Source organism: Lycium barbarum, chromosome 3 (assembly GCF_019175385.1).
Source record: "Lycium barbarum isolate Lr01 chromosome 3, ASM1917538v2, whole genome shotgun sequence".
In the NCBI taxonomy this organism is placed as follows: Eukaryota; Viridiplantae; Streptophyta; class Magnoliopsida; order Solanales; family Solanaceae; genus Lycium; species Lycium barbarum.
The window spans coordinates 102,453,847-102,480,924 of NC_083339.1; the positions used below are offsets into that span (position 1 = coordinate 102,453,847).

The 27,078-nt window shown below is 36.0% G+C and overlaps 2 long non-coding RNA genes across 2 annotated transcripts; one reads left to right on the plus strand and one right to left on the minus strand.

The window, feature by feature from the left end:
* The first annotated feature begins 1,795 nt into the window (after positions 1-1,795).
* On the plus strand, positions 1,796-26,821 carry LOC132631661 (uncharacterized). The gene is made up of 2 exons (XR_009578955.1): positions 1,796-2,026; positions 26,483-26,821. It is a non-coding gene; the product is annotated as an uncharacterized LOC132631661 (long non-coding RNA).
* Positions 11,746-14,503, minus strand: LOC132631663 (uncharacterized). Its single transcript, XR_009578957.1, has 2 exons — positions 13,438-14,503; positions 11,746-13,107 (listed from the first exon to the last, which is right to left on the minus strand). It is a non-coding gene; the product is annotated as an uncharacterized LOC132631663 (long non-coding RNA).
* Positions 26,822-27,078: the final 257 nt, after the last annotated feature.

The following is a 27,078-nucleotide window of genomic DNA, read 5'->3' on the forward strand; positions in this document are numbered from 1 at the left end:
GCAGGATATCATTAATAGGTGACAACTCCCTTTTTACATGATTACTACCGAGTATGTGGAATGCTAATTTACTTATGCAGGAGCTTAGAATAGATAAATAAATTAATAAATTTAAGCTACTAAACAAATTGTATTCTTCAACCTCACAAGCGTCCTTTTCTATTTGAAATAATTTAATTCTTCCCTAATTATATCTATTTAGTTGACTTTTATTTTTTATTTTTTATAGGTTCATACATATAAATAAGTGACTTTAATAGTATGAATAAGATTAAAATTGCATTCACAATTTTGAAAAGTTAAACATGAAGGGTTAAGTATATAAATAATGATTCGTAAGATAAACTAAGGTGTTATGGATTGTCTGATTAAAATATATTGACCAGATTGCTAATATTAATAAGGCAAGATGCAATAAAATATGGTGTTCGCTGTTACTGTTAGCATTGTATAATTGAAATTATTGGTTCTCGTAGTACTTAGTTTTGCCACTTTTTGTATAGAAGAAATGAAAAACTTAACAGAAATTGGAAAAAAAAGAATCACATTACATGGAGTTTCTGATTTTTTTATTTGCTTCTAATGAAAACGACATCTCAAATTTCCATTTTTTATCTTAAGTGATTGAAATTGTGTTTATTAAGATTATCTCAAATCTATCGGTAAATATTTTTTTTAGCAAAGGGAACTTTTTCCTCTCTCTCTAGGAAATTCTCTCTCGGCATACTGAAGGTGAACTAATGTGCTTCCTTTGCTGGAATGATTGGGGTGTTGACACCTAATTTTTGACCTTTTATAATTTATTTTAATTACTCAGAGTCCTTGAATAATAAATAAAGCAAACCAGGCATCTTAAAGAGTTTAAATAATTCTATAAAATTATTCAGGTCAATATTCTACTCCTTCAAATTGATAAAGAGATCTTTATGGCATTATAAATTATTTAGAAATTAATTAGTATTTATGGCATTCATGAAATATTTTGTTAGGATTAATCAAATGCAAAACAGTTTTTGAATAACTATTCACTTAATCGCTAAATTGTCAAAAAGACAAATTAACCATTTCCTTTAAATCCAAGGAACTTGAGTAATTAAGAGAATTGACCATTTTCCCTTCAGCCTTTAATTCTGTGTGTTTGCATAATTGTTTGAAATAAATAAAACTATTTTAGTTCATTAGATTAATTAATCAATTAGAGGGTCATTATTGCAAAATTGGTTTTTATTACTAATTGCTTACATTATGGCCACAGTTGAATTGACCAATTCATGGTTTAAGGCAATTAGGGTCGTTTTTGCAAAGTTAGCCTTTGAGCGGCCTTAATTGAAATGACCAAATCCATTGGCAAAGAAATTGAGGTCATTAGTGCAAATCTAGCTTTAATTGGTTAATTAGGATAAATGAGTTCACAATTGAAATAATTAATTGGATTGAGATTAACTGAGGAAATTATTGCAATTAGTTAACACAAGGATCATAATTGCAACACTCATTTAGATTTAAAACCAATTGAGACTATACTTGCAAATCAAGGTTATTTAAATAATTAGACATGTTTTAAAATTAATTAAAAATACTAATCATGTCCTAATTTCTATAATGTGATCAATAATCGATACTTCAGCATTTTTGTCTACCCATTTTGCCCCTCGTACGCGTATATACATCTAGTATACATAAATATACGTGTGTGATATACGTTTATAGGGCCTCCTCCCATTCTTTTAAATTATTGACCAGGTCCAGTCCAAACATGGACCGACCCGGCCCAAAACGTGTAGAACAAGAGGGGTAATACCCCCCTCTGTTTCTCATTTCATACCAAACAAACCTTATACCACCCTCTCTCTCTTCTCACCCCTTCCCCTCTAAGAAACCCTAGCCGCTGCCTTACACCCCTCTTCTCTTTCATCCCAAAAATGGCAACGACACATAGATGGCAGCGTTTGCGCAGTCTTGTACCATCTATTTCAGGCTAACAATTAATGCTTCAATGTTTTTCACTCAAAACTGTCCAAACACGGTATTAGTCTTCATTTCTTTAGCTTTTCTTCTTTATTTTTCGAATCAAAATGGGGATTTTTGTATTTTATTGTCATATTGTATTCATTAAAGCTTGACTTTCATTGGTTCTCTAAGGTTGGATTCGGATCGACCCAAAATGGGTCAGATCCGACCGTATATGTGTGATGCCTTTAGATCTTGGCCGTTAATTTCATGCCTGGAGTGTTTGCACTTGAATAACCAGTTTGTACCACATCAAAATTTTTAGGTCTTTTGATATTTTGGGGTTCTATAAATAGAACTCCAACCCTCTCTATTTGAAAATAAAGAAAAAAAGGAAAAAAGAAAAAAAGGAAAAAAAAAAAAGAAGAAAAAAGGAAAAAAAGAAGTTTTGAACACACGCAACTTGAATTTTGAGTGAATAACTCGAAAATTTGAGCTCTCAGTTTAAAAAATTTCAAGACTAAACTATTAAAGTAGAGTCTTTTTAGTCTAAATATTTGTTTAGTTATTTGTTTTCTTGCCTTGTGGGGCTGAGTCTTGAGATTGGTAGCACAAGGTTTCCAAATTCATTCTTGACAAGGGATGCACATAAAAAAAGGTCATGGCTAGACCAAGTAGAGAGTTATAGTTGATCCAAATAGGGCTTAATGGGTCTAAACATGCTTATGTCAGTCTTAAGATGTGATCAAGCTGATAAAATGTAATTAAATGGGGCCTGATTGATTTAAGTGAGTGTAGACTTGTCTAAATGTGCCTAAGTCTGATGGATCCCCTTTGAAATGAATTAAAAGATTGGTCTTGATGTAATCTGGTTAGTGCATTAGCATAAGGTCCCTATGAAATCAAATAGAGTTAAAACAGGAAGATACGGAGGTTCTCAAGCTAAACTAATTAGGGTTAATCTCAAATAATGCCTGTTTGTTAAATGCCTATGTGTAAGAAGCATTTCAGTGTTGAAAAAATGAAAACCTATATGCTATATCCATGCTTGAATTACTTGAGTCCTTGATCTGAATTCTGATAGCTTATTGATGTGGATGCAGTGTCATCATTTAGTTATTTCTGCTTGCTTGCACCTCCGAGAATACTGTTTGTATGTTTAGTTATCATTGCATGACTATTTAGTTGATATATACCTTTGTGATTTAGTGGAATAAGATTTATGATATGGTTTGGCCTGTTGAATTCTCAAAACAGTCTGTGATGACCTTGTGGAACTAAAGTGATCTAAGGAATAATGTGATGCCACTGTGACTCATTTTGTGTCTCTATGGGAACTCAATTAGGTCTTAGTGATGAAAATGATCCTTACCTGTGCCAAAATGATCCTGCCTGCTCGTAAACCCTTGCGTTTGCACTTGTTTGAACATTTAGTTACAAACAGCTTAAAAACAGAGTTCTTATGGTCACTAGGGAGTCGGGACTTAGAGTAAGCCAAAGCCACGTGACCTGGATGAGTCTTTTTTTAAAAGATGCTCTGGAGAGAGGGTTAAGGGAGAACAAGTACCTGCTTGATTCATAACACCTTCCCTCCACATAAAGGGCACCATGGCACTTCCATGGTCTATGAGGGTGTTATGCCCTATTTTTAACGGATTAAAACTAGTTCACAACTTATGACTATGTTTCCTTTGGTTTTGCAAATTTTCAGAGTCGCCACCTAATTTTAGGAAATATTAGGAAACCATTTGTAAAAAAAAGTAAAAACTCCATTTTTAGTCTTTGAAACCTATGAGATTCTAGGTAAGAGTTTTATTTACCCCGAGGGGAAGGTGTTAAGCATCCCTCAGAGCCTATCCGAAGACAGTCTTTAAACTTAGTTTAATTAACACTAGAGGGGGATTATTTAATCTATTTCTTATTTTATTATTACCTATTTTTTAAAGAAAGAAACTACAAAAAAGAAACTACTCTCCCAAAATGATTTGTACGAAAACGGGTTTTAAGGTGATTATGGTATGTGAGTAGATGCACATTTATGAAAGTAACTAATGATAATGCATGCATGAGGAAAATATATATGATATTTATTTTATATAAGAACTAGTATTCGTACCCGCGCGATGCGCGGTCGGTATCAAATGAAATTAATCATAGAAAATTATTATCTTATTTGTTTGACATATTTATAATTATTTAATTTGTGAAATATTAAAAATGATTACTGATTAACATCATGAGTAATGTAAAACTTAAATAAAAATTTACTGAAAATTAGTTGATGCAGAAATAATATTAAATTATAGTTTTACTTATTTGAGCACATTGAATTATATTAATTTAACAAATATTTAATTATCATGTGATGATTAACCTTATATCATTACACAATCCTGATCATCATCTCTAACATATAAAAAATCATATCACTACAAAAGAAAAAATTTATTTGGCATAACTATTATTTAAGGTATTTACTTCTAAATGTGGTTTGGAAAGAAAAGAATTTATGAATGTTGTGTTTTAAATTTACCCACATGATATTTTTTTTTTGTATTTTTAATTTTTTTTAATTTGGTACTTGGATTCTTTTTATATTCAATATTTTAAATTTTAAATCTTCCGTTACGTAGTCTTATCTATAATTTTTTTTTATAATATAATTTCAAATATTCTTATTTTAACTTCTAATAAGTCTTATACTCTCGGAGGTTACCTTTTAAAAGTAAGACAAACATTTTGAGTTAGAGTATGAGCAATAACCCATTCTAGCTCTTCTATTTTTCTTTATCACTAATATATGTATCCGTCCGATGCACGAACAATATTAAGAAAATATTATTTTAATTATTTCAAATTTTGATTTACTCATATTAGATCATATTGCCTTAAAAATTTCAAAAATATTATTTTGTTACTCAATGAAAATTACCCCCAACCCCCAAATAACCAAATCCATATGAAAATATTTCATTGTTCACAACTCTTCAATTTCTTAAATTATGAATAATATTTTGTGTATTATCCAATTACTTCATTATATTCTTAAAATTAATTTCAAGTATAAATATACGCCCCCCCCCCCCACCCACAACCCTCTATGTACATTCTTTCTCTCGTATTATATTCAATATTTTAAATTTTAAATCCTCCGTTATGAAGTCTTATTTATAATTTATTTTTTTATAATATAATTGCAAATATTTTTATTTTAAATTCTAATAAGTCTTATACTCTGGGAGGTTACCTTTTAAAAGTAAGACAAATATTTTGAGTTAGAGTATTAGCAATAACCCGTTCTAGCTCTTATATTTTTATTTATCACTAATATATCACTTAAATATTATTTCTAATAATTTCGGTTTTTGATTTACTCATATTAGATCATATTGCCTGACAAATTTCAAAACTATTATTTTGTTAGTCACTCAAAATTACCCCCAACCCCCAAATAACCAAATCTATATGAAAATATTTCATTGTTCACAACTCTTCAATTTCTTAAATTATGAATAATATTTTGTGTATTATCCAATTACTTCATTATATTCTTAAAATTAATTCCAAGTATAAATATACCCCCCCCCCCCCCTCTGTACATTCTTTCTCTCGTATTTAATTAGTTTTCTACATATTATATTTTAAATCTTCCGTTACGAAGTCTTAGCTATAATTTTTTTTTTATAATATAATTCCAAATATTCTTATTTTAAATTCTAATAAGTCTTATACTTTGAGAGGTTACCTTTTAAAAGTAAGACAAACATTTTGAGTTAGAGTATGAGCAATAACCCATTATAGCTCTTCTATTTTTCTTTATCACTAATATACCACTAAAATATTATTTCTAGTTATTTCAAATTTTGGATTTACTCATATTAGATCATATTGCCTTAAAATTTCAAAACTATTATTTTGTTACTCAATGAAAATTACCCCCAACCCCCAAATAACCAAATCTATATGTAAATATTTCATTGTTCACAACTCTTCAATTTCTTATATTATGAACCCCCCCCCCCCCCCCCCCCACACACACACACACACACATTTCTTTGCACATTCTTTCTCTCGTATTTAATTAGTTTTCTCCATTTAACATTTCTACCTATAGTCAAAATTATATCATATTTAAAACTGAAGTGTAACTTTGAATTCAACCAAAGTATAAATATAGAAGTTATTTTCTTATCTTATCATGAAATCTACTGATATTTTTAATTATTATTTTGTATTACATGCAATTGAGTTTTCTTATCTTAAATGGAAGAATATTTAAGAAACTATAAGGAAAGATACAACTTTCAAATTAGAAAAATAAGTATGTTGAAAAAGATTTTCTTTCAAAAACAAAACAACCATAAGGATGAAAAGTAATGGGTAGGTGTTCATGGGTCGGTTTTGGGTTAAAACCAAAACCAAACCAATATAATCGGTTTTTAAAATTATTAAAACCAAACCAAATCAAATATAATACATATCCATCAGTTTGGTTGAGGTCGGTTTGGGTCGGTTTTTCATTTTTTAAGAACATTAACGGTATTTCTCTCTTTCATGATATTTTTCCTACAATTAGGAGAGAATTTTCTATCCCTTTCCAACTTATAATATGTTATTACCCTTTAATTGCGGTAGCTATAGTTTCTTGCATTATGGAGAAAATGTCTTAGGATTTATGATTTCAATTAAGTGAATAAAATTTATAATAAATACAAGAAATAAATCTAGGTAAATCTCATATAGTTATTTTCTTGAATAAATGAGTTTGAGTTTATGGATTTCTTTTTTAAAATCGGCTTAAGGTATAAAGTTCATTAGCTTATTAGAGATAAAAAAAAAAAATTCTTAAAAAGTATATAAATTATTCAAAAGTATTTATAAAAAATCAATATATTATATATATATAAATATAAAATTATGTATAAAATCTGTTGGTTTGGTTTTTTCTTTTGTTTGCTTTTAGTATAACCAAAATCAAACAAAATATTATCGGTTTTTAAAATTTCAAAACCAAACCAAACCTAACCCAAGTAAATATCGGTTTATTTATTCGGTTTATTTTTGATTTTCTGTTTGGATCGGTTTTTAACCAAACAGTGAACACCCCTAGAAATGGGATTAGTCAGTTAGACATGTTATCTTTTATTATATTTATCCAAACCAACCTTAGTAATTAAAAATTATCTGATTCATTTGCACCTTAGAAAGAAGGATTCCTTCCAATAACTGACCAACATTATAATGATATCAACAAAATATCAATCAGACATACCTAATGTATGCTGCAGATTCAATAAGTTATACGATGAACAAATTTAGCAATGACATTTATATTTTAATTATTAATACTCGTATAAAAATTGATTACCACTTTACAGTAGGCTTCTTGTTTTAATGATAGAAATAAGCTAGCTTCGTGTTACCGGTATAGTAAAAGAGGAATGTACTGTAGGGTAAATGTAGTTGCGTAAACTAATAGAATGTACACAGTTTATTTTGACATACCTCCCGCACAAACGTCACGCAATACGCTACGAACTTGCTGCATTGTTACCTTGCTTTAAAAAATTTCTTTCTGTAACAATAATTTTTTGAGAAATATATAATTATGTCAATCATCAAGTTCATGGCAAAACAATGAAATAAGTGTAAATAAATATTTCATGATTAAAAGATAAGTAACATCTATTATATAAGCTAAAACATAATTTTCTTCTGTCAAAATAAAAACAATTTCTTTTGCCTTAAAAAATGATATGGAATTTGATGCAAAAATAAAAGTAATTATATGAACAGAAGATCGAAAATAGAGAACATAGCTTAAGACTTTCTATAGCAGTTTATACAAAAGCAAAAACCGCGTAATTTTAATGATTTTACCCCTTGAAAATCTAAAATCGAAATGACACAAATACCCTTAGGTTGAAATTTAATCACCAAAAACAGGCATGTCGATCCAAGTTATATTCAATTCACTCTTCTAATATCGTGTGTGTGTGTATATATATATATATATATATAGTCTCCTGGTGCTACTTACATCAAACATAGAAACATATGAAGCATGTATATGTTAGAAGAATTCTTCTACTTTAATAAAAATGGAATCGAGAAGCAAAAAAAGTATCAAAAATAATATACATGAATGAATTTAAATTACCTCTAAAAAACTCACACATCATAGGTGCATCAATGGCCAGTAGAACTTACTATTAAGGATCACAATAACAACATAATCTTTATGTTTTCTTGAAAGACTAAGCAAGAAATGATACATAGAATAAATATTTGAGAGAGAATTTATGTAAAGAAAGAAATTAAATTACCTCTGCAAAGTACAAAGTGATATGTGGCTGTGGAAATAGCTGATAGAGCTTAATGTGAAAGCATAAATATAGCAAAGAATAAAATGTTTGAGTTCATGTAGAACTTTTCAATCGTGAGGTCTCAGTTCCTTTAGTTTTTAAACGAAAATTATTGATACCATGAATGATATACTTATCCTATTATCTCTCATTCAAAAAAGATTTCTATCTTTTATCTAGCTTGAAGCTCAACAAACATTTAAATGTAAATACTTATCCTATCTCTAATTAATTAAAAAAGAATGTATATTATATTGATAGAGAAACAATTTAAACTACTACTGATCATCCGTTGACTTCAATCTTTTTAGATAAATGTCAATAGATTCAAAATATACGATATAGATAAAGATTGTTTATTATTTAAAAAACCTTTATATTGATTGCAAATTCAATTTTATTACATAGCCAATTAAAGTTTGTCTTAAAATTTCCAAGTGGCTTGTTTTTAGCTTGCCACTTGGCTTAACCACATTGCTTGTATCTCTCCTTTTTTATATATATAGAAGACTAAGCAAGAAATGATACATAGAATAAATATTTGAGAGAGAATTTATGTAAAGAAAGAAATTAAATTACCTCTGCAAAGTACAAAGTGATATGTGGCTGTGGAAATAGCTGATAGAGCTTAATGTAAAAGCATAAATATAGCAAAGAATAAAATGTTTGAGTTCGTGTAGAAGTTTTCAATCGTGAGGTCTCAGTTCCTTCAGTTTTTAAACGAAAATTATTGATACCATGAATGATATACTTATCCTATTATCTCTCATTCAAAAAAGATTTCTATCCTTTATCTAGCTTGAAGCTCAACAAACATTTAAATGTAAATACTTATCCTATCTCTAATTAATTAAAAAAGAATGTATATATTGATAGAGAAACAATTTAAAATACTACTGATCATCCGTTGACTTCAATCTTTTTAGATAAATGTCATTAGATTCAAAATATACGATATAGATAAAGATTGTTTATTATTTAAAAAACCTTTATATTGATTGCAAATTCAATTTTATTACATAGCCAATTAAAGTTTCTCTTAAAATTTCCAAGTGGCTTGTTTTTAGCTTGCCACATTGCTTGTACCTCTCCTCTTTTATATATATAGATAGTAAGTGTCATATAGAATAAGGAGAAGTATATTTTTATAAAAATAATCTACATATGTGATAGTATATCCTAGGTGAATACTAAACATAATTATTGATGACATGATAATACTCATATATATGCACATTATGAAAAGACAACTAAGGGAGTTGGTGAAAATAAGATATTATATGTATGATACATGTTTATGAAAATAGTATATAGGTGTACTCATGGTAAAGGAAAATAACTAATACGAGATGTATATATGCATGTGATGAGAAAAATGATTAAAGGAATACATGTAAAATAATATCTTTGCATATAGAGTAGAATATATACCTTGTAGTTCTCAAAAATACTTGGGCCACTATACTCGGGCCCTAGTAGGAGTTCTTGTATTAAACTCGTAAACTTGGGTCTGCTCATGTTAGTACTAAAGGAAATAAATTCTGAAAATGGTTGAGCTTATGAAAATTAATTGAGCCAGAGCCCGTTCTTTAAAAGAAAGCATGTTTGCATTTCTGGAAAATCAATTAGGCCAATAGCCTATTTTGAAATTGTTTGGGCCTACTTTGGAATTGAAATTTCATAAGCCTTTTACCCGTTTTAGTTTTTTTTTTCTTTGGAAGGCAGTTCTCCCATCCTTTGGAAGCTGCGTTTTCTTTTCTTGAAAATTAATGCTTTCCGCCCCATGTTTTGCCAAGATAAAATCTAAAAATTATTGGTAGCAGCAGTTTATCGAAAAAAAAAAATGTTTTCGAATCTCTACCTCTTATTTGAACTATATTTCGCGAACCTGAAAAAATGTCAAGTGGTAGCAGAAAATCATTTAACAAATGTCATCACTCTTAAGTGTACCTATGTCGATTAGTAATACCAAATTCAATACCTAAAGAGAGGGGGGAGAAAAATGACTATGTTTAACTATCGCGTCTAAATTGGTTCTTACAAACCCCATCAAGAACAACAAAGGCACAAATACAACACCAAATTGGTATCATCATTAGTCAAAGCATATATATTGATACAAAAGATAAAATTCTGAGGAGAGGAAGGAAGGAGACGCTGGATTCTTTTGACGCGAAAATAGGGGACGACTAGACAAGAGCAAATAAATCTGCAGCTGGCTGCTCCTATGACCTGGGCAGAATTAGAGTTGAGCCACAACTCCAACAAAATCCCTTGGTGTTCATGTGAAAAGAAAGAAAAGAAAAGAAAAGGATTAGGTGCAAATGTCGATGATCAGTAACAACAAAAAATATTAACTGAACGTCATATAATCTAGAAGGAAGCGTACACTCATAGGAACTTGGAAACAAATACTTCTAAATAAAAGATGAATTCAATTAGTAACCTCAAATAAATTAAACAAATCTTGTGCGCTTCCTTTAACTTTCGGAACATGGAGCTACAATATTATACCTCTCACTAATGTTATGCAGCAAACAAACTTAAATGCTCAAGTAAGAACAACTCATAAATCTTTGTATGGTTTGGTAAGATACACCAAAAATTATCTAGTTATAGTAGTTCACAAGGAAAAAATACAACCAGAATGCTAACAAGGAATTTAAAGTCTGAACTTCAAGGAAGTTGTTAAAGAGTTAATCATATTCTGGAAAAAATTCTTAACCAAACAAATTCAGGATAAGTCTTTTCAGACTCAAGTAATACATAACAGTTTATATGCTTTGATATTCTTTGTCAAAAAAAAAAAAAAAAACATACACGAGAAAACAAAACAGTGACCAAGCTTCAAACAAATTTTCCATGATCTGTTCTTATAAACTTAAATAGCAGACAACCTACTGCCCTATAATGCATTTCTGTTTTCCATATTATAAAATCTCAAACTGGATCATTTGAACATTATAGGAAGCAAAGTTTTTAGACATAAAGCTCAAAAGTGCTGCACAAGCAATCATAGAATGTAAATCTAGAACGCGCCCTCACTACTTGTGAGGATTTAGCTAAAAAGATATGCTACTAAGTTAAAAACCTTTCCAAAATCGTATAGTAGTGATTTTCAAACAAGCAGTAACGAGAAGACAAAATTTACAACAAATATACTCAAAATTTCAACATGAACCAATTAACACATACCTAGCACAAGGAAGATTTTAAAACCAATCTTGACATTCTTACTACTTCGTGACCTCATTTATATTTAAATATTGCATTATTTCAGAATCCATACAAACACTTGTTTAGATGCAGGTTTACATCCTAAAGGGTTAGCAAGTTGGCTTTTGAAACTCACAACTTGCGCCAAAATCTTTATGTACTGTTTTCAGCTAGAATTATGATAAAAATAGTCCCTCCAGATTAATGGATGGAGTTTAAAAAAAGACAACAGGATGCTGGTATGTTTGAGAAGTTAGACTGCCATTTTTGCCAAAGTGTTGTTAGCTCATCTCAACCATTCTAATAACAAACAGAAGACAAGCAGGTTCAAACAAACATAACTGAATAAATAATAAGAAACATCACTACGTTTTCCTTTTAGTTTGATAACCCGAAAATGAAATGTAAGACGAGGACGAAGATGATTACTAACTTAGTTAGCCATATAACGAGAGCAACTCGCAAACAGAGAAATTAGCCAAACGATGAAGTCAAACACAGATTTGACGAATTTAATTTTCACGAATCGGTAAGTTTTACTTTCAAGACAAGTAACTTTTCCCTAATCAAAACAGTAAGGTTTTTTTTTTAATCAAAATAGTATCCTTTTCTCTAATCAAAATAGTAACCTTTTTCTCCCATCAAAATAGTAACTTTTTGACCAGAAAACAGTAACTTTCTTTTTCGGAACAAATGTAGCTTTCTAACGTATAAATCATATTTAGTTAACTATGAAAAACTTCAGAAAATCGATAAACAAGAATCATCTTAAGTTAAGAAAGTCTCATGGACATGGCAAAGAAAAGAGATGACAGATACACACAAAATATTCTTCTCGTTATGGATCTGCAATAATCTATTATCTAATTAACTAAACTATGACCTCAACTACAAACATGGTAAAATAATATGCTAAATTATGGTTTTCTATGGTCACGAAACAAAACAAACATTCACATTTTAATATCTAACGAGCACGATGTCTGCTAGTAGAGGAAAGACAGAGTCTCTTGATAATTTATTCGAGCATTCTATTTCTTTAAAAGAACTTGAAGACTAGGCTATTTACAACATGTCTAAAAAATATAACTGGCGACATATTCTTGCATCTCAACACACTCAAAATTCCAAATTTCGAAGAGTAGAGCAGGCAGGGAAAACAATAACCTTTTCTGAGCAATGAAGTAAAAGATTTATAAGCAATAACGTTACTCCAACGTCAGCGAGTTTCGATTAGTTCAAACTTGTGCAAATGAGTAGTTTCCTTCATAAACGTCGTAATTCCTTTGTTTTAAGTTTTACCTACTGATCTTTCATCAAAATAACGAGAAGCAGATTCTAACACCCTTTAAACAGAAAACTAAAGAAGGAAACAAGATTTACAGGTTCTAATTATACACTTAAAACATAAAATAAACGAACGACGATAACCTCGAAGCAACTACATATTTATCTAAGAACTGAAATGAGAAGAAATTTTAGGTCGATTACTAACCTTCTCCGGGACAGCGAACTGAGGCTATTGTAATTGTCGAATCTCCGAATCCGCTCGAAGTGGTCCTTCCTCAGCCGAGAACTAAAAGAACGGATTTCGACAATAAAAAACTTAAGAGTAAAAAAATAAGATTTTTCACAGAATCCAAGTTTTTAACAAAAGGAATTTTATGAGGGGGAAGCTTGTGAAAAATAAAAGGGATTTTTCTGGTTGTTCAACCTGTCTAAAATGGCTCACTAAGGGTTCTATTTATAGCTAGCAACTGAGGGTTTCAACAGCTTCTCCAGGAAGCTATAAAATTCGGAATTCAAAATTTAACAAAAGAGGGGGAAAAGGTGACACTTTTCTGATGGGAAGTTCTGGGAAAAGATTTTGATGGATAGTATCAAGAAAAAGGGTGAAAAATCTCACCTTTTCAGTTTCGATTTGAGAGAAGAAGAGCTGTTGGGGTATAATATGATCGATTTCTGTATTACCCACTGAATCGAAGGAGATTCAAGCTTGAAACCGGAGGTTCATCGCATTCCTCTTCTACAGGGGTTGAAATGACTTTATTGCTAGCTCTTTTCAGTTCTGCCACCACGTCAATCAGAGGAAAAAGGGGACGTGGTGGTAGTGGAGGCAGCGACTGCGTTTGTGCAGCGGTCCGATGGGCATGGTGGTGGTGAAGTGAAGTGACGGAAGTGATAGGGATCATTTGGTTAGGGCTGTTAGAGAGAAGAGGGGTTATTTAGTTCTAGGGATTGAGTGTATAGATGATTGGGCCGGGTTGGTGGATAGGGGGAAAGGGAATTGACCCAATATTATGTAGGTGAATTAATATCTCATCCCCTTTTACTTTAATCAATTAATTAAAATATGCTTCTTTGTCCTAAATAATTCCCACAAAATGTACACCTATATAAATTCTAATGCAAGTAATTTAATATACGTATTTAGTTTTTTAAAATAAAGTAAGAAGATGATTAATATAGTAATAAATAGGATTAAAGAAAAAACGCCAATGCCGATATTGATATACGAATATCAACACTATTTTTGAGTGGTTTAATTGTAAAGAATGATGTTTAGTAATTTTTTTTAATTATATATATAAAAAATAATGATGTTTGGTGATTTTTAAGAAGCGATAGAAATCTTTCTTTGTTTTAGAGAAATAATATCTTAAAAATAGTGTAGTAATTAATGAAAATATTCCAAACTTATTTCTGGGGAATTTTCACGACTGAGAAGCATAGTGAAATTAATTAAACGAGAAAGGAGGGCCAAAATTGGGTGTCAACAGCTTGTCCCTCTTCGACCAGGGATGATGAAAGAGTCTTTGGACGAAGATGTTGACGTAAACCCGATTTTGTCCCGACGAGTACATCAGATTGGGTTTGGAAAGAGTACAACTACAAAGGGGTTAATTCTTTTGGGAATCGAGAGGTGAGTTTATGAATTCGACCGAACTCTGGTTCTTGAGTAGCCTACAAATCTCGGGTCATTAGAGAATCAGGTCGATGTAGTTCGAACAAGAAGACGATAAGATTTTGAGAGGTCCTCAAAATTTTGCCCCAGTGTCTGAATTATGAGGACTTTGGCTCTCTTGTTATGGACAGGGGATAATACTTTTGTTGGAGATTTGGAAGGTTGAGTTGTTGAAATTTTTTGAGTGATCCTAAAAAATTTGTCCCAGTGTTGTAGTTATGGTAACACGAGGTTTCGGAGATGGAAAGGGTAGTGGTTTAGGGATGAGCGAAAATTGCTAGAATGGAATATGACTAGCTTGACTGTGAGTCCCCTACATATTGCAGAGGACGAGAATTAATTCAGTTTTAAAGAAAATGAGAAGATAGAAAATTTCGAGGGTTCCTTAAAATTTTGCCCCAGTGTCGAATTATGGTGACACTAGATGTTGGTAGGATGATGTGGTCAAGTTTTGGGGGGAGACGACTGCTGATGAAAAAGATCTTTCTGAAGACGGATGTACTTTTGCAGCCTCCTAATTATAAATGTGGTGGCCGCAACACACCTATAATCGAGACTCTACACGAATGCATCTTCTTGCTGTCATAGGATCATATCAGCCCGTCGTAGAGGACTGACGCTCAAAACTGTCCCAGCATCGCGTTATGACGACTTAGGATGCGAAAGAATTTGACTGAGCCTCCAGAATGTAGATTCTCAGAGGAAGTAACTGTCTTTTTTTTTTAAAAAAAAAATTGAGAGAAAAACTGATTGGCGAGCCAAAGCGGAGAGCGGATTCATTGACTCTAGCTTGTGAGTTTGATGTCCTCATCAAGCGGGGCGCCTCAGTTCGCTGTGGCAGAGATAGTTCCACGTTGTATTGTGTTGACCTGCAAAAGATATAAAGATACCCGTGCAGTTCAAAGTTGTAATGTAATAATAACATAACGAAAAAAAAGGGAAGGATTGTAGACAAACTAGAATTGAAAGCTCCGATTTGCGGAGCGACTGAAATGTAAAGCTTCCGGCTGGCGGAGCAACTGTAATGTAGGGGCTTCCGGCTGGCGGAGCAACTGTAATGTAAAGCTTCTGGCTGGCGGAGCAACTGTAATGTAAAAGCTTCCGGCTGGCGGAGCAACTGTAATGTAAACGCTTCCGGCTGGCGGAGCAACTGTAATGTAAAGTAAAAATCTCCGACCGGCGGAGTTGTTGACGAAGTTAGACAACGGTCCCCGATTGGCGGGGTAATTGGCGTTGTTAGATGGTATCCTCGATTGGCGGAGTTATTCGCAGTTAGTTAGTTGCAGTTAGATCGTATCTCCGATTGACGGAGTTATTTGACACAGTTCTATAGTATCTTCAATTGGCGGAGTTAGTCGCAGTTAGATTGTATCTCCGATTGGCGGAGTTAGTCGCGGCTAGATTGTATCTCCAATTAGCGGAGTTAGTCGCAGTTAGATTGTATCTCCGATTGGCGGAGTTATTTGACGCAATTAGATAGTATTTTCAATTGGCGGAGTTAGTCGTAGTTAGATTGTATCTCCGATTGGCGGAGTTAATCGCAGTTAGATTGTAGATCTCTGATTGGCGGAGTCATTATGAAGGAACAAGGCTGCTACGGGGGCCCCCATCTCTCGAATAATCGACCTTGACCCTGGAGATACCTGCAAATTTAAATGAAACGTTCAGAGATGAATAAGCCAAGATAACAAAATAAAATAGGAGAAGGTTATTTTGGCTCATGGTGTAGTGATGGATCTTGTGACGCCTCCACCGGAAGCTCGCTTTGATGTCATCTCGTCCTAATTCCTGTACTCAACGAAAAATTCTTAGTTTGGGAGGGGTGCTGATTTGTGTCGATCGTGGCCCTAGCCTTGTCACTTGAATCCTTTGAGCTTCTTCGGTTGCAGAGATCTCTGTCGAGAGACTTGGTAGGTGAAAATATACAGAAATGCATTTTGAAAAAGGAAAAAAAATGGTATTTTAGAAATCGGATATGCATGTATATGTACTACGTATAAATGCGATAAAACTCTATCATTTTTTAGATTATGACATGTTTCGAAACGCATTTAGCTTCTCCATTTTGACGCCTGTATATAAACGATGTCTTTGCATAGTTTGTTCCTCTGATGATGCTTATTCATATTCAAGCCAAGTACCGCAATGTCTTTGACGATGAGACCGATCCTAATGTATAGTTACATGACAAATAAAAGGTTTCCTAAGGGTATGACCGAACTTTTTTGGGTTGCCTACGTATCCCAAATAGGAATCAGGTCTGTACGTAGTTCGGGGGGTACAAATGAAAAGAAAATGATATGTAATGTGATGTGACCGAGCCCGACTCAGGCTGCCTACGTATCTAATCGGAATCAGGTCTGTACGTAGTTCGGGGGGTACAAATGAAAAGAAAATGATATATAATGTAATGTGACCGAGTCTGACTCAGGCTGCCTACGTATCCAATCGGAATTAGGTCATAACGTAGTTCAATTACAATAGAAAAGAAAATTAATAAAGGGACCGAATCTGGTAAGGATTGCCTACGTATCCCACCTAGGGAAATCAGGTCAACTCGTAGTTCAAGTTACATGAAGATAATGTTTTTGGGGTTTTCTATTACAAGAGACCGGACCCGATGGGGGTTGCCTACGTATCCCACCGTGGGAAGTCAGGTCAGCGTAGTTCTGTTACAATAGAAATGAAAATTACAACGGAAAAGAAAAATCTAGCTTAGATGTCTTCAGATATAGTACTTCTTGATCGAGTCTGAGTTGATGGGCTTCGTGCTCACTTTACCATCCATTTCTGCCAAAATCAATGCTCCTCCTGAAAGCACTCGATGAACCACGTATGGACCTTGCCAATTTGGTGCGAATTTCCCTTTAGCTTCGTCCTGATGAGGAAATATTCGCTTTAAAACCAATTGCCCTGGTTTGAATTTCCTAGGCTTTACTCTCTTGTTAAATGCCTTGGACATCCTGTTCTGATAAAGCTGACCGTGACAGACAGCGTCCATCCTTTTCTCATCAATGAGCATTAACTGTTCGTGTCTACTACGTATCCATTCTGCATTGTCCAAACCAACATCTTGGATAATCCTTAGAGAAGGTATCTCTACTTCTGCAGGTATCACAGCTTCGGAACCATAGACCAGCATATAGGGAGTTGCTCCTGTGGATGTTCTTGCAGTAGTACGGTAACCAAGCAAAGCATATGGAACTTTTCATACCATTGCCTGTGACTGTCTGTTATCTTAGATCTTCTTGATATTCTTATTTTCTGCCTCGACTGCTCCATTCATCTGTGGTCGATAAGCTGTGGAATTTCAGTGGGCAATCCTAAACTTTTCACAAGTCTCTCTCATAAGATCGCTATTGAGATTGGCCGCATTATTTGTGATAATTGACTCTGGAATCCCAAATCGGCAAACTATATTGTTGCGAACAAAATCTGCTACCACTTTCTTTGTTACTGCCTTGTATGTTGAAGCTTCGACCCATTTAGTGAAATAATCAAAATGGCCACCAGGATGAAGCGATGTCCATTTGATACGGGGGGTTCGATAGGTCCAATCACATCCATGCCCCAAGCAGCAAACGGCCAAGGGGAGTCCATTACATTGAGCTCATTTGGGGGAACTCGAAATGAAATCTCCGTGAACTTGACATTGATGATACTTTTGTACATAGCGAATGCTGTCTCTTTCCATAGTCATCCAAAAGTATCCCGCTCGCAGAATCTTCTTTGCCAAAGTGAATCCGTTCATGTGGGGTCCACATGTTCCTGCGTGTACTTCTTCTAACAACCTTGTTGCCTCTGTGGCATCCACACATCTTAGCAATCCCAGATCTGAAGTCCTCTTATATAGGATTTCTCCGTTAAGGAAGAAGTGATTCGCCATTCTCCTCAAGGTCCGCTTCTGTTTGTTAGTTGCATTTTCCGGATATTCTCTCGTCTCGAGCAACTTCTTAATATCGTAGTACCATGGCTGGCCATCCAATTCCTCATCGACATGAAAACAATATGCTTGCTGGTCATGTATTTCTACCTTGATAGGGTCAACGTAATTCTTGTCCGGATGTTGGATCATTGATGACAATGTCGAAAGGGCATCAGCAAAATCATTTTGGATTCGAGGGATATGCTTGAAGTCAATCTCTCTGAACTGTTTGCACAACTCTTTCACGCAATGTAAGTATGGAAGAATTTTGACATTGTTGGTGGTCCATTCTCCTAGTACCTGATGAACTAATAGGTCAGAATCGCCTATTACCAAAAGTTCTTTGATGTTCATATCAACTGCCATCCTAAGCTCGAGGATGCAAGCTTCGTATTCCGCCATATTATTCGTGCAGGGAAATCTGATCTTTGCCGAGATAGGGTAGTGCTGACCTGTCTCGGAAACCAAAACTGCTCCAATTCCGACTCCTTTGAAATTTGACGCTCCGTCAAAGAACATCCTCCATTCTGAATAAGGCTCTGAAATATCTTCCCCTGCGAACAGTACTTCCTGATCAGGAAAATAGGTTATAAGCGGCTTGTATTCATTGGCTACAGGGTTCTCTGCAAGGTGATCCGCCAAGGCCTGTCCCTTGATGACCTTCTGAGTTATGTACACGATGTCAAACTCACTTAACAAGATTTGCCATTTTGCTAATTTCCCGGTGGGCATCGGCTTTTGGAAGATGTATTTGAGTGGATCCATCCTTGAGATCAAGTATGTGGTGTACGCAGATAAGTAGTGCCTCAAATTTTGTGCGATCCAAGTCAAAGCACCGCATGTGAGTTCCAACAAAGTGTACCTTGCCTCGTACGGTGTGAATTTCTTGCTTAGGTAGTAAATGGCTTGCTCTTTTTTCCCCGTCTCATCATGTTGTCCCAACACACATCCAAACGCACCATCCAATACAGACAAGTACATCAATAGAGGTTTTCCCGGTTCTGGCGGGACCAATACGGGTGGACTGGACAAGTACTCCTTGATTCTGTCGAAGGCCTTTTGACACTTTTCTGTCCACTCTATGGCAGCATCTTTCTTCTGCAGCTTAAATATGGGTTCACAAATCACCGTTGACTGTGCGATGAATCGACTAATGTAATTGAGCCTTCCAAGGAAACTCATTACATCTTTCTTGCTCTTCGAGGGAGGCAAGTCTTGGATTGCCTTGATTTTTGAAGGATCCAACTCTATACCTTTTCTGCTAACAATGAATCCCAATAATTTTCCAGCAGGAACTCTAAATGCACATTTTGCTGGATTTAACTTCAAGCTGTACCTCTGCAATCGTTCAAAGATCTTCCTTAGGTCAGTAAAATGATCTGAACTCCTTCGAGATTTGATAATGACATCGTCCACGTAGACTTTGATCTCCTTATGAATCATATCATGGAACAAAGTAGTCATGGCCCTCATGTAGGTCGCACCAGCATTCTTGAGGCCAAATGGCATTACTCAGTAGCAGTACACTCCCCATGGAGTGGTAACTACTGTCTTTTCTGCATCATCCTCATGCATCAAAATCTGATGATATCCTACAAAGCAATCAACAAATGATTGTAACTCATGTTTTGCACAGTTATCGATGAGTATGTAGATGTTTGGATGGGGGAAGTCATCCTTAGGACTAGCTTTGTTGAGATCACGATAATCCAAACATATTCTGATTTTTCCGTCCTTCTTTGGAACGGGCACAATGTTGGCCAACCAGGAAGGGTAGTTTGTAACCCTTACGACATTTGCTTCAATCTACTTAGTGACTTCCTCTTTGATTGTTAAACTCAAATCGGGCTTGAACTTCCTTAGCTTTTGCTTGATTGGCGGGTGGGTGGGATCAGTTGGTAGCCTATGAGAGACGATGTCGGTGCTCATCCCGGGCATGTCGTCGTAGGACCAAGCAAATACGTTGACATATTGCTTAAGCAATTCCAACAATTCTTGCTTCTGTTCAGCTTCTAAGTGTATACTGATCCGAGTTTCCTTCACTGCTTCGCCGTATCCTAAGTTAACTATCTCAGTTTCATCCAAGTTCGGTTTCTTTTGATTCTCAAGTTGCTCGATCTCTTGCGAAAGATTCTCAGGCATCATGCTTTCATCGTATTCCTCGTAATCTTGTCGCCATTTGTACTTTGCTCAACGGTTTCGTTACATGTCATAATCATAGAATGAATATTTTTACTAGTTTGAGTGCTGAAAAAGAAAAACGAGTATAAGTAAGATATGATATTTTAATAGAAAAATAAAAATGCATTTTCATTAAAGAAGCATTCAATGCTTTTAAAGAAAGAGGAGGATGGCAAAAGAGCACAGGCATGATTCACCTCAATTGATCATGCTATTTTGAAAACAAACTACAATTCCACACTACCAAGACTCCCGGCGAACCAAGGATGGGCTGACAGTCCAATTCTGCAAGATCTCTCCTGGTTCGGCATCACGAATAGTCGGTGTCTCGGCATCTGCTTCAGTCTCCCCACAATACTCCTTGATCATTGTCACGAACAGGTTCTCCATTCCTTCTATGATATCTTCATCGATTTCCGGCACAATCATCTGACCCTGGACAGGAACTTGCTCTGGCACAAAGATCCCCTTGGTGCCGCTAGTTTCTCCAAACATAGGATCATACCCGAGCCCAAAAGTACCCTTCTGCTGCTTCAGTTGGATTGGTTCAATTATGCAATAAGATTTTGGGCCTAACCCGGACTTTGGCTGGTAGCCGTACTTCAACATCTCTGACACTACCATCCTTGCCGCGCTTGACATCTTCATTTCATCAGATTCCGCCATCTCATCTATTTTTACAGTTTGCATGATTTCCACAGCATGAAAGGTAGCTCCATCTAACTCTCTCATTTCTTCAATAACCGGAATAGAGCGTTCAGAATAGACGGGGTGACCAAGTTCCCCCTGAACTATGATTTGCTCCCAGCCCCATTCGAATTTCAAACACTGATGCAAAGTGGAAGGAACGGCTCCAGCTATGTGGACCCATGTCCTTCCTAACAACAAGTCGTAAGTTGATATGTCCATCACTTGAAAAAGGACCGGGAACTATACGGGCTCGATCTGCAAATGTAGACTGATTTCTCCAACGACACCTCTTTGTGTCCCGTCAAAAGCTCGAACCTTCATACAACTTTCTTTCATTTCTCCCGTGTCCATCTTCAAACTTCTCAGGGTGTTGAGAGGGCAAATGTTACACCCTGAACCTCCATCGACAAGTACCCTAGATACAAACTTATTTCCGCACCTCACGGTGATGTGAAGTGCTTTGTTGTGTTCTGTTCCTTCTGGTGGAAGTTCATCATCGCAGAAAGAAATCTTGTTTGCTTCAACCATCTGACCGATTGTTTTGGCTAGCGTTTCACTCGTCGTCTCATTCAATATGCTTACTCCACTCAACACCTTAACTAAAGCGCCCATGTGGGCTTTAAAACTCATCAACAAGGACATGATTGATATTTGGGCGGGTGTCTTCTTCAATTGTTCCTCGACTGAATAATCTTTGGTTTGCATCTTCTTCCAGAATTCTGCTGCCTCAGCATCAGTAATGTTTCTCCTTGCCTGAACTTCCTCTGTTTAAATCCTCCGGGACATAACATCTTCCTGACCTTGTCATTCCATGGGCGACTGCGGTTTCCATCATCTTAGTCTTCTCTTTCAAATGATAGTCCCATGGGACTGCCCTGGAATCATAATCGTGCTTTCTTGCTACAACAGTGGTCACCATAGATTTTGGTTATTATGTCCGAACAGTTACTGGCGCCTTCAACTGTACCGTGATGATGGGAGCAGTTGGGGATGTTGCGACAAATGCCTCAGTGTTTCCAACAGGCACAATGGTTCCCTCCAAGTTATATTCCTCATCAAATGATATCTTATTAACCGCTCGATTTCCATGATTTGGTAGCGGGTTGTTGTTCACATTTTGGGGCGCTGTAGTGCATTGAATTGCTCCACTCTTGATTAAAGCTTCAACCTGATTTTTCAAACCAAAGCATTCCTCGGTGTCATGTCCCTGAATTCCCGAATGATATGCGCAACGTTTGTTCCCATCAAAGTTTTGAGTTGGGTCAGGGATTCTCCTTTCGATTGGTTGCAACAATCCTGCTGTCCTCAACCTTTCAAATAACTGGGCTAAAGGCTCGGCTATGGGAGTGTAGGTTCGGGTATTTCTGACTTCGGGAGTTGGGCGAGGTCTTGGTGCATATGGTGGTCTATGTTGGTGGATGGGTGCTTGGATAGGGGTGTAAGGTCTTGGAGGGTTTTGGTAAGTGGGGGCTCGTGGTGGATTGTAATGTGGTTGGACGTTATAAGCTGGGTATGGGACATAAGGGGCATGAGCAAAGATTTGGGGGTTTGTGGGGTATCGGCGAGATGACTCTCCTCGCCGGTAGTAAGGTGTGATATTGGATATGTCCTCCTTCTTCTTTTTAATTCCGCTGATGGAACCTGACTGTATGGATTTGCTTGCGGCTTGTAGTGCAGCTATTGATTGAATCTTTCCGGACTTGATTCCTTCTTCCAAAAAGTCTCCCATTTTGACCAAATCTCCAAACTTTTAGCCCATTGATCCCATCATCTTTTCAAAGTAGATGCCTCCCTAAGCTCGAATGAAATACTTGCTGAGCTCGCTTTCGTCCAATGGGGGTATAACTCGGGCAGCCTCAATTCTCCAACTTCTTGCATAATCCTGGAATGATTCAGTCGCCTTCTTTTGTATGTTGCTCAGAGAAAACCTGTCTGGTGTGATCTCAGTGTTGAATCCGAAGCGATTCATGAAATCCCCAGCCATATCCTGCCAGTCACTCCATTTGCGAGGATCTTGGCAAGTATACCAAGTGAGCGCCTCTCCTGACAAACTTCTAATAAACAATTTCATCCTCAATTTCTCGTTCCTTCCTACTCCTACTAACTTGTCGCAGTAGGCCCTCAAATGTGCATGAGGATCACCTGTCCCATCAAAAATATCGAACTTAGGTGGTTTGTACCCTACTGGCATGCCAATATCCGGGTGTATGCATAGATCATCATAATTGTTATATCCTGTATTTTCGAACGTCGGATTATTTGTAAGTCGAGGTGGGGCCCACACGTCAAGATTTTTTTTGGGACATGTGACAAGTTATATGAATCGCATATGTAAAGTTAAACACAACTCGTGAAGGGCCCTGGGGCCAAATCAAAGTGGAAGCCCTCCAAACGGATATTTTTAAGAAAACGTTTTCGGATGACCTGACTTGGAGGGGCGAAATCGGCATTATAAGTTTGGAATTTTGGAAAACGCCCAGAAATAAAAGTTGTAGATAATTGAAATAGCTTTCCAACGGTAGGTCGTGGGCCTATAGGTGACATCGGTACAAGGTGATATTGACGTTTTAAGGTTGAAAGGTCAGTGGGCTAGGCCCAACTCGTGACCAACCGAGTTGGCCCAAAAAAAAATGAAAAAAAAATATTAGGCCCAATGTTTAAGGGGTGGCCGGCCAAGTGAGGCCCAACCCATGGTTTAATTAAATTTCCATGTGCTAATTAATATAAGAGCCTTGGATGAGTCATAAAGCATAGAAGTTTCAAGAAAACTTGAGAGAAAGAAAAGAAAGAACAAGGAGAAAACTCCATGGCCATTTCGGCCAAGATGGGGGAATTTTCCCCCCATGAAATATTGTTCTAAAAATTATTTTCTTGTTGTATACCCACTAATTCAAGGGTCCTCTACAACTTGGTGTAATTATTTTGGAAGATAGAACCCTTGGTTCATCAAATGCACACCTTGGTCAAGTGAAGAAGTAAGGAGAAAAAGGTAAGAATTAATCCCTTTTTATGTGGTATGAAGGGTTTATTTATGTTGTAGTATGTAGAAATGGTTAGAATTCATGAAAGTATGGAAGTTTGTATGGTGTTTATATGTGTGTAAGTAGCCGTGTGCATGTGAATATTGTATAGCCAAAATGAGTTAATTTTATGTTATTTTAGTTGTGGTTATGGTGAAAATTATATTGGGAATGAAAGTTGAATGAATTTTGGTTGAAGTTGGAATGTAGAAGATTATGTCACTTTAGAATGATTTTGTGATATTATGGAAATGAAGTTGTTAAGATGTGAATTATGATTATGGTTGATGAAATTGGAAGATGGAAATATGTTATGGATAGGTAGGTTGAATATTAGAAGTTTTGGATGAATTATGACTTTGGTGGAAAGTTTGTATATTTTGTATACCTTGTGAATATTTTGTGGAAATGATATGAAATATTTCCAAATTGTATTGTATTGATCTTGATTAGTAAATGAATATGAGAAGGTTGATATTGACTTGAAAGTGTAAAGTTGGTTTGGAAGTTGTTGCATTATTTGAAAAAGAAGACAATTTATGTTAGAATGCATTTCTAATGGATTGTTGATATTGTTGGCATTGTTGATTGGGTTGGTTGTTGCTATTTGAGCCGAGTTGAATCTCGGGGATGTTGTATGTATAGGGGAGATGCTGCCCAAATTTCCGTAGACAAGTATTGGCAAAAATTGAACCTTTAGGCCCTATGATTAATATTTGGTAAACATGACCAAATGCAGATTTCGGACGAAACGGGATTTGAATTTGGAAAGGCGTAAGGAGCGAATAAGGTATGTAAAGCCTACCCCTTCATTCTCAGGCATGTTCTAGACGTAATAGGCTCGGCTGTGAGCCTTAGATACGACTCTGTTCTTCGAAATTCGAGATTGAAATCCGCTCCATTTCCTTCAGTAAGATTGAATCAGTTTTCTTATAACTTGCCCTTAAAGTAAACTTTATGTATGCAACTTTCCTAAACGGAGTCGGTATGCTTCTAAATGATTATGGACGACCTCATAAGGTCTATTATCTGTAATTTACGTACGCCGCCTCGAGTTGGTCCGAGGTGGGCCCACAAAGCCCGATACTTTCTGTATAACTTTAACTACCTTGTTTCTGTCCGATTTTCTCAGACAACATCTGGACTAACATTCTATCCGTTATATGGCAAGCGTTATGACTATTTTCATAAATCTGACAAAATATTTTTGACATCTGGAAATCTGATCCTGGTAATAATCTGTCGTGCCATCCCAAGTGATATATAGGCGCGTATTTTGAATAATGTCCGAATACTTTGATTTGACCTTCCGTTTGGCCTATTTCAGTTCCATTGAGTCTGTATGATGATCTGTATGTATGTGGTTTCTCATTAATCTGTTCGTGGATGCCTCAACGCTTCCTTCACTGCGCCCGGGCCAGGTTCTGTTATCGTGCATATTCCACTGCATTGTTCACCGCGTCCCTCGGTGTGCGGGCAGGGATCTGTTTACATCTGTATATGATATTATGATGTGTGTATGGGGTTGGCGGCCAGGATGGCATATGATCTGATTTGTCTGTTCACCGCGTCCCGTACTAAGAGGGCCGGGTTCTGTTACCGCGTCCCTCATGAGAGGGCCGGGATCTGTATGTATGTATGTATATGCTATCTGCATCTGTATAAGCATATGACTCTGTATGACTCTGCATGCATGATTCTGTCTGTCTGGATTATGATTCCGTCCGTCCGTCTGGATTATGGTTCCGTCCGTCCGTCCGTCCGTCTGGATTATGATTCTGTCTGTCCGTCTGGATTATGATTCTGTCTGTCCATCTGGATTATGATTCCGTCTGTCCGTCTGGATTATGATTCCGTCTGTCCGTCTGGATTATGATTCTGTCTGTCCGTCTGGATTATGATTCCGTCCGTCCGTCTGGATTATGATTCCGTCCGTCCGTCTGGATTATGATTCCGTCCGTCCGTCTGGATTATGATTCTGTCTGTCCGGCTGGATTATGATTCTGTCCGGTACATTTTTGCCCGTCCGTTTGGATTATGATTCTGTCCGCTATATTTCTGTGCTTCTGGTTCAGACTATGATTATATTTGTTATATTTTCGCTTTACATACTCGGTACATTTTTCGTACTGACCCCCGGTTCTTCGGGGGCTGCGTTACATGCCCGCAGGTACAGACGCACCCGGTGATACGCCGCCAGTCTAGGACACTGATTCTGCTGTTTTGGGAGAGCTCCTTTGATCCGGAGCGTGTACTTTTGGTATATATCTTCTGACATCTATATATTCTGTATGTATGGTAACTTGGGGTACGGCGGGGCCCTGTCCCGTCATCTGATTCTATATGTCCGATTAGAGGCCTGTAGATATGTATGTGGGTTATGGGTTGTCACTGTTCAGGTAGGTATGTACGAGTTTGCTATTCTGTCTGCTATGATAGCCTTAACGGCTTAAGTGTAAGTCTAAGTATGCTTATGTATGTATATGTTCTCGCGCGCTGTATTTTATTTTATTATGGATCCGTGTACAGCTAATGTGAATTAGTTTTTTTGGGCACGCCAACTTTGGTAGGTAATTACGTACGGGTATCCAGTTAGGATACCAGTCACGGCCCACGGGGTTGGGTCGTGACAATAATCCAAACTCTCACTTCCCCGAGTGACTCGCATGCTCCTCATTTCTTTCCTTAGACTGTGCAGCTGGCTAATGATTGATTCGTCTTCTCCTATCTTGGCATCTCTCTCCATTTATGCATACTGATCCACCT